The sequence below is a fragment of the Magnolia sinica genome, chromosome 19, assembly GCF_029962835.1.
Source record: "Magnolia sinica isolate HGM2019 chromosome 19, MsV1, whole genome shotgun sequence".
NCBI classification, from domain to species: domain Eukaryota; kingdom Viridiplantae; phylum Streptophyta; class Magnoliopsida; order Magnoliales; family Magnoliaceae; genus Magnolia; species Magnolia sinica.
This window is the reverse complement of record NC_080591.1, coordinates 13,673,790-13,682,370: the sequence shown is the minus strand read 5'-3', so window position 1 is coordinate 13,682,370 and position 8,581 is coordinate 13,673,790.

Here is an 8,581-nt window from a genome sequence, read left to right as displayed (position 1 = left end):
AAGAATGAGGCAGATCCAAAGCTGGAATGTACCCTTACTCCATCCATTTAGAGATATCATTTTCGGGCATGACCAAAAGAATAAGGCAGATCCAAAACTGGAGTGGACACCATCACAGAAAACATAGTGGGGAGAGTGACGCCCACCATTGAAACCTTCATAAGGACCACTGTGATGTTTATTTGAGATCCAAACTGTCCATAAGTTAACACAGACATTATAGAAGGGAAAACACAAATATCAGCTTGATCGAAAACTTTTGTGGCCCATAGAAGTTTTTAATGGTAGACATCACTCTCTCCACTGTTTTATGTGGTGGGGTCCACTTGATATTTGGATCTGATTAATTCTATCTCATGCCCTAAAATGATCTCTCCAAATGGATGGACGGTGTGGATACAAAAAAATACATCATAGTGGGACCCACATAACTAGGTGACGTCACTTCAGTAGCCAATCTGGCTGCTCAACGGCTAATCCGCGTACGTGTGTGGCATCAGAGCCTTATTGCACACGCATCCGGGTTTAGCAACGCTGGATCAGCTTTTTTCCTCTTCTTCAAGTGGCATACATGATTGTGTAGATGTGGCCCACCACCCCACCGTTGATCGGAGTTTACAGTACACGAGAATTGCATATCATGCGTCCCACCTTCATCCAATGTGACCCACCATGGAGATGTCCTACGTCCAAAATTAATTTAATCGGACGATACTAATAGTTTAAACAAAATTCATCTAATCGTTCGTTTAAGATCAGCCAATCTATAATAATTTCACTCCATCACTCATTCTCGATGAGGACGAGTGGATGAACGGTCCATATCTCATACACGTGCCTCCAAACATGCGGTTCCAGATCGAGAATACAAACGTATTTTGTGTCCATCGGACACACGGTCAGCATCTAGCTGGATAACAGAAAAAACTGTAGAGCTGCTACCGTGGCCGACTGCTGAGCCGAGCCGTACAATTCGGCGGGAACGGGATTTAACTTGCAGAAGGAAAACCACACGAGTAAAAAAACCATCCTCGACCGAGAGATCTGCATATCATCCTCGGTTTTTTTAGTTTCAACTGAGGCCGCTGATGGTCTAGTAATCCAGCTCGTTTACTGATTGCTCCCACAGAGGGTGGATCATAGCTGAAAGAAACCTCAGAACCAACGGTCCGGATCACCCTAACGTGAGCCCACGAGTGAAAACTGATGAGCCAAGGATACTATCGATATACTCAGGTCGAGTTTCTATTCCTCGATCTTTGGACTCGCTTTCTCATGAAATCTCAACGGAAGAACCTCCGCTATCAGCGCCACAATATACAGCTGGTGACTTTAAATTTACTAAAATACCCTTTCTTTTCCTTTATGTTACCCGCCTTTTTTTAAAGATCCGGTACAAGACCGGTTCGACCGGTCGAATCGGATGAACCACACTATCATACCATCACCATGATGTCATAAATAAATAAATTAAATCACTCACATTTAGAAAATAACCGCTAACCTATTTTGGACCGTTTGAAGTTTGGACCAAAAACCTGCCCGATCCCATCATCCCGGTGCACTAATATATTATACATGTGGCCCACTAATGATATACCAAAACAATTATACTATCAATTACATTACTAAAGCTATGTTAATGGAATGATTTGAGCAGTCCAAATATTAACCATGTAAATTAATGGTTAAAACAATTAGTTAGTTGTTCGGTTGTAATTGTGGCCATTTAAGATGTGAAATCTCCTATTTTTTTCAAAGGTATATATTTCGATGTGCTTATCATAATCATTGTGTTAAATAGGACGTATGTACACTATTTAAGGATATTAAAGTTAATTTAGTAATTAAATTCCAACTCTTAAAATATTAAATAATTTAAATAATCATTATTTTTTATTATTGGGGATTTCGATTGGAGGGTGCCATATATAATTGGAGTACTCTTAAATCCAAGGTATTTTGAATCCATGGGATTGCCAATGTAGGTATCCCCACGCCACGGGTCCTTTCTTTTCTTTCTTTCAATCTATATATATATATATATATATATATATATATATATATATAAACTTATGATTCGACAAATTTCTTCCATCGATCCAAATGCAATAAAGAAAATATGTTTTTCAGAAGGTTTCTATCACTCCGTCATACTTAAGAACTCAATAGTTTAGATTTTCATGTTCGATGTTAAGGGTTCATCAGATTGCGAATTACATCCATGCTGGAAAAGCGGAATGATCATGAATTATAATACATATCTTCTAAAAAATGTAATTTGACCAGCAATTACCATATTTAGTTTATCATAGTAAAATAGTAATAATGGTGCTTTTTCACGGAAAAATATGCCAATGTGCGTTTGGTTAAAAAAATTCCACTCTAATTCAATGTAAAATTATAATAATTATAAATTACAAGACATACCTCTTAGTGCATCTACATTTAACATTTGACCACCAAATCATGAACTTAATTAATCATGATAATCTAGTAATGATTGTGCTTTTACATTACATTATCAATGTAATTTGTAATTCAAACATTAGTTTTTTTTTAATTCCCAAATAAATGCAAAGTAAATGAGCCATCATCATTTCCAAATGTTTATTCAAGCACGAATTATAGTCCCTAAATAAAGAATCAAATTCACTTTTAAAGTAGGTAAAATAAATTATAATCATTACATTACGAAACTACCAGTTTTATCTTGATTTCTTTTTTGTGAAATAAACAATATAATAAAATTATTATTGCAATGAAATGTAGGTTAGGTCACAGCACAGTTACAAGAGTAAATAATCATAGCTTATTTACAACCATTTACCATTATAATTTTATAACAAAACAGGCCTTAAATCTTAATTGTAACTTGCCCAAGTTATTGGTGAATCGGATGTGTTCATCGCCCAATGCATTACTCATCCAACGTGACTCATGTGGGTGACTTGTGAGGTCAAACAAGTTCAAGACCAACTAAGTCCGAATTAATTAGGATGAGTTGCATGACTCATCAGGGTCTAAAACCAAGATCACAGCCATTCAATTAATGCTAGTTTGATGTTGTTACGTACCCATCTTTATAAATACACACATGATTGAATGTGGTCACACAATGAATGGGCCATTCCCACCCAATTTCTTGAAATCAGACTATCCTGGCTATTGGTATCTTTTGTTTGTATGTGGAGTGCTACTGCATTTATTTTCCTAAGACTCATTAGCAATCCGGGTTAGACCTGGCCACCTACAAGAGTTTGAGCCATGGTCCACTGAATTTTGGTGGACCCTCCAAATCAACCATCTTGATTACTGTATCACCCCATCTAAAGAAAACCAATTATCTATATTTATATATACATAAAAATAGAATCAATCCAATAAAATTTTGGTTATCCGAACTGATCATGTATTGGGTATAATGGCAGTATCTGGCCACGATTCCAAAATCATACGAACAGGAGAATCCAAGCTGTTGAATTTTTGAATTTCCTCATCGATCAAATGGTGAAGGTCATCCAATCAACTAAATTCGTAGATGAGTGAAGATCAGTTGCTATAAATGCGGACGGTGGGTAGACATCCAGAAATTAGATACGCCATTTAATGGCCAACGAATCCAGGTACATTTCAATGGTCATTCAACAACCACGTTTTACAGTGCAACGCTCCGGACAAATTAAAAGATTGTAGATTTAGATTATGTCGTCACTTTGTGCAAGTGGGCCACATGGTTCGACGATCCAAACCATAGATTTAACAGGATTTGCTGTGGATGGCCTAATGCACCTGATTTACTCTAAATTGGAAGATCCCAGACGTAGGATATTTATCCGTTTTCATTGTTGAATGTTGACCATTGGTTTATTTAATCTCTTTGTGGATTTGTTGATCAGATTCCTCCTGTAAAGATTTTTTTTTTTTTTTTTTTTTTTTTCTGGATTTACCATCCATTGTGGGCCCCACGAAGATAGGGAAAGTGGCCTGATTTTTGTGGCAGGTGATCTTTATGGTGTGTATATGTCATGCACAAGTGCTCGTGCGGAGGAAGCGAATTGCCTACGATCTGCGTTGGACGCTAGGAGGGGCCCACTTTGATGTTTGTGAGAAATCCAACCCAATTTTTTAGATCATGCTAGGGTATGAGGTAGAAAATGAGGCAGATCCAAAACTCAAGTGACCCACATGACAGAAAACAGTTGGATTGAATGTCCACCGTTGAAACATTCATGGGGCCACGAAAGTTCTGGATCAGGATAATATTTCTTCGTTCAGTTCATCCCAGTGAGAATGAACTTATCAACGGTTTGGATGGCATATAAACATCACAGTGGACCCCTGGAAGGTTTCAATGGTAGGCATTTCCCTCCCCCATCTTTTTTTCCTGTAATGTGGCCCACTTGAGCTTTGGGTCTGCCTCGATTTTAAGCTCGTGCCCTAATATGAGCTGAAAAAACGGATAGACGGGGTGGATTTCTCATAAACATCACAGTGGGCCCCACCTATTTTTGGCATGCTGGCATAAAATATACCATGGTAGGTGATCATTGTCGTTTAGCATGGGGTAGTTATTTGATACTTTGGCTGAGGTGACGCTTGATACGCCTTTCACTCATAAATTATACACGTGGCATTCCTTAACTCAGGTTAAATTACTAAACTGTAGGCCCCACTGTTGCTGATTCACAGTCCCAAAATCAGAGTAGCTGAGCTTTTTATTATTAAACAGGACCACTGGATATTTTTGCATTTTTAACCGTCCAATAAATGTCCACCAACCGGATGGTTAAACAATCAAATGAGTGTAACTTTTAGTTAATGAAATATCTAAACTGGGATTCTCAATCTGAACAGCTAGATTTGAATTACGTATACGCCGAGCACACAATTTCTAAATTATTTTCCAAGGGCCCCGCGTATCATCCATCACGCTCTGCCAGAGTAGAAGTTTCTTTTTAGCAGAAAAAGGTCGAAAATGACGTGGTCAAAAGCTCACAGATTAAAAGAAGCGCCCATCAATGGTGTTGCAAGACCTTCCATGTGAGACACGAAGGCCCCACCGTACAACAGCCATTAATCCCACATGTATTCCTTGAATGCCTGCCAGAGCATGTAATTTAGTGGTCCCGCACCAAAATGAAAGGTAAGGAAGGACCTGGCTTTGATGATTATTCATAGGCAGACGGGTCTAGCTGGGGGTCGGGTTCGGGTCCTTTCAAATATGTTCACCTTTTAATACCCGAAATTGACCATACCCGTTGGGTATTTGAACCTTGGTTTCTAATAAGATAGAAGGTTAATAATGTCATTTGTAGGGTTATTATTATTATTATTTTTTAACTTAACCTTGCTTACCCTTATCCCACTGCCTAACATAGTAGGGCTTAATTCTATTATGTTAAAAGTTACTTTAAATTTTTTTAAAAGCGTACAGTTCTGTAAATTAGAGACTGTGCATTGCATGAGCAAAAAAAAAGATATACAAGCTAAAATCTATGGTTTCCAGCTAATTATAAATTCTGAAGTTTCATTTGACTAATGACAACTCCAAGTTTACCTCGGTGTCAACCTTACATTCAGTCAAATTAAATCAGAACCAACATACTAAAAAAGCCAAAAAAATAAAATAAAATGAGGGCATCTTTATGCCGTGCCCATTTTGCGCGTGGGAGGGCATTCACACGACGGTATGAAACAATGCCCAGGTCAAACCCAATAAGTTATCAGCCTTAATACTCAAGCCTTAGCCCAGATAGTGGACCTCAATGACAGTTCTTGGTAGGGTGGTAGACTCTTGGGAGTTTCAACACCCGGTCAAGGGTTCAAGTATCCATGGGTGGTGAAAGCCCGCTACGGCGTGAGTGCATGTGTGTTTAAAAAAAAAAAGAAGAAGGCCCAATTGCAAAAACCTGTACATGCTAAAGGGGTTTCATAGCGCAGAGCCAGGGACTGCTTAAGGGCAATTTAGTAATTTCCTAACCACTATCATTTCCATTGCTTTCGAACTGATGGGGATGGGTATTGCGGACCACGAGAAAAGATGTAGGTGTGGTCCACTACTTTGAACCTGCGGACTAACAAGCAACGATGAAGCCGGAGATGCCCGACCTTATTTCTTTGGGAGCGGATTAAGTGCACCCCTAACCGTGGGGCCCACTTTGATGTATGTGTAGTGTATCCACGCCATCCATTCATTTTTCCAGATCATTTTAGAGTGTGAAACCAAAAATGAAGGGTATCCAAAGCTCAAGTGGACCATAATACAAGAAATAACAGTGATTGAACCTCTACCATTAAAAAATTCCTAGGGCCCATCGTAAAGTTTATTTCCCATCCAACTTGTTGATAACGTCACATAGGCGTGGATGAAGAGAGAGAAAAAACAAATATCAGCTTGATCCAAAAAATTTGTGGTCCACAATAAAATTTTAATGGTTAATCACCATTTTTCTTGTAGTGGGTCGACCTGAGATATGGATCTGCTTCCTTTTAGGCTCATGACCTAAAATGAGCTGGAAAAAGGGATGGATGGCTTGGATATTATACATATACATCAATGTGGGCCCCACGGCCAGGATCGTACCATGTCTGCTGAGGTCAGGGCGCACCTAATCTACTCCCTCTTTCTTTTCTTTTTTGATCCGAACATTGTACGGGACCAATAAAATATGATTGCACGAGTTTGCACGATCGACTTGGAATGGATAGAAACTTCGATACTCTGGCAAAGCACAATGGATGATACGTAGGCACTTAGAAATTACATACATGGCATAGGGAGAGTCAAATTAAGCTGACCGAATTGTAGTTCCATTTTAGTTGTATCATGATCCGAAAGTTATGCTTATTTGATCATTGACCATTGATCGGTGGACAAGTTTTTGATGGCTAAAAATGAAAAAGTGTCAATGGTAGTGTTTGAATAAACAACTATCCACCGATCAGAAGATATGATATTTTAACCAATTTGTTTGTGAGAGTGTGAGTAGTCACCGTGAGCTTCACAACTTAGTCATTTAATTTGAGTTAATGTATGTCATTTGTACAATTTCCAAGTGCATGTGTATGAAGTGGGGTGCGCTATCAAAGCATCAAATAACTCCCTGAACTTAGCTGTTGACAACCCTACTTGGAACCCCCATATTGATAGTGGCGGCCTCTTGTATAATGCTCATGAATATGGTCTTATTAGCTTTAAATTTTCTTGATTAAATATGGACCAATGAAGGACTACCACATTTTCGACACTAAGAATTATTACAGGTGAAATCCTACTCATATTTAGGAGTATCTTCGCTTGATTTTCCTTAAGCATTACGCATTCCGTTATTAATGCAAAGTATGGAACCTTATGCATGCTTTTAAGAGAGTGAATCAACGGATGCCAAGTGGTCAGGATAAATGTGCTAATTAATGAGACAGCGTACTCAGCACGACTATAAAAGACTTGCCTAGAGAAACATATCCTATTACACAACTAGTTATAATATATTTGAAGAGGCCGTCTCTCACAATCTTTCTTAAATAGGAGATCTTTTCAGAGGTGTTTGAAGTATGTAGCATTTAAGAGGGTTCCAAATATCAGAAGAGCGGACTGATATCCAAGTAAATCCGACTATGGCTTAGACCCAAATCAAGAGAGATAGACACATTTGACAGATCAAGTCCTAATTCTGTACATCAATCAGAATTAAAAGAATGGAAGAACTAGATGATCCGATTTCTTTCTCATCGTTCAATTGGGATCAAGAAAATGTGAGAACTAGATTTGATCTGACCCGTCCGATATCAGATCAGTAATAGGTGTAAAAACCCTCCAACACTTCAAACCATCGGGACCTAAAGTATAATGTAGGAAGTGGTTTGATTTGAGCCATTAAATGAGTGCTCATGATTGATTTGAGGTCCAAGATCAATCCTAGAGGTCCGGATTAACCTCGAATCCAATTAGTGGGTCATGAACATCTCCCATCAAAGGGATCAACTATAAGAAAAAGATCCAAGAAGCCAACAATTTCGGATTCGTTCAGGAGATTTTTCTTATCTGAAAAGCATCCCGGATACGCGAAAGATCCAGAATCAACAAGGAAACCCAACGAGGATTTTACCACCTCAACAAGCTATAAAAGTAGCAATCAAATAAAAGTTCGAGACCATACACCAAACACATCTATCTGCTTTTTAAATCTATCTTTCATTTACCTAGCATAGCCTAGTTTTATCATAGTTAACTACTGCATGGTAGCTCTCGCTACAGTACTGTAAGAGTATATTAAATATTTACAACCTTAAGTTCTTATATCATGATCAACTGAGTTTTGATTTGGCTGATCATGCTAATTCGGTCACATCCTACTGATTAATCACTTCAATCATATGTTTCGATAGACAAATCAAGTATTTATTTGTTGCTTATTTATTTCTATGATTTTTTGATACTTTTTTAATTGTAATAGGCCACATATATTCAAATATTAATAAAATCGACATTGTTTATCCTTCATTTGTTCATCTATATTCTTTTAAGAAATAACAAGCTAATGTATTGTTGAAAAATAAGTTCTTAAGTCCATTAATA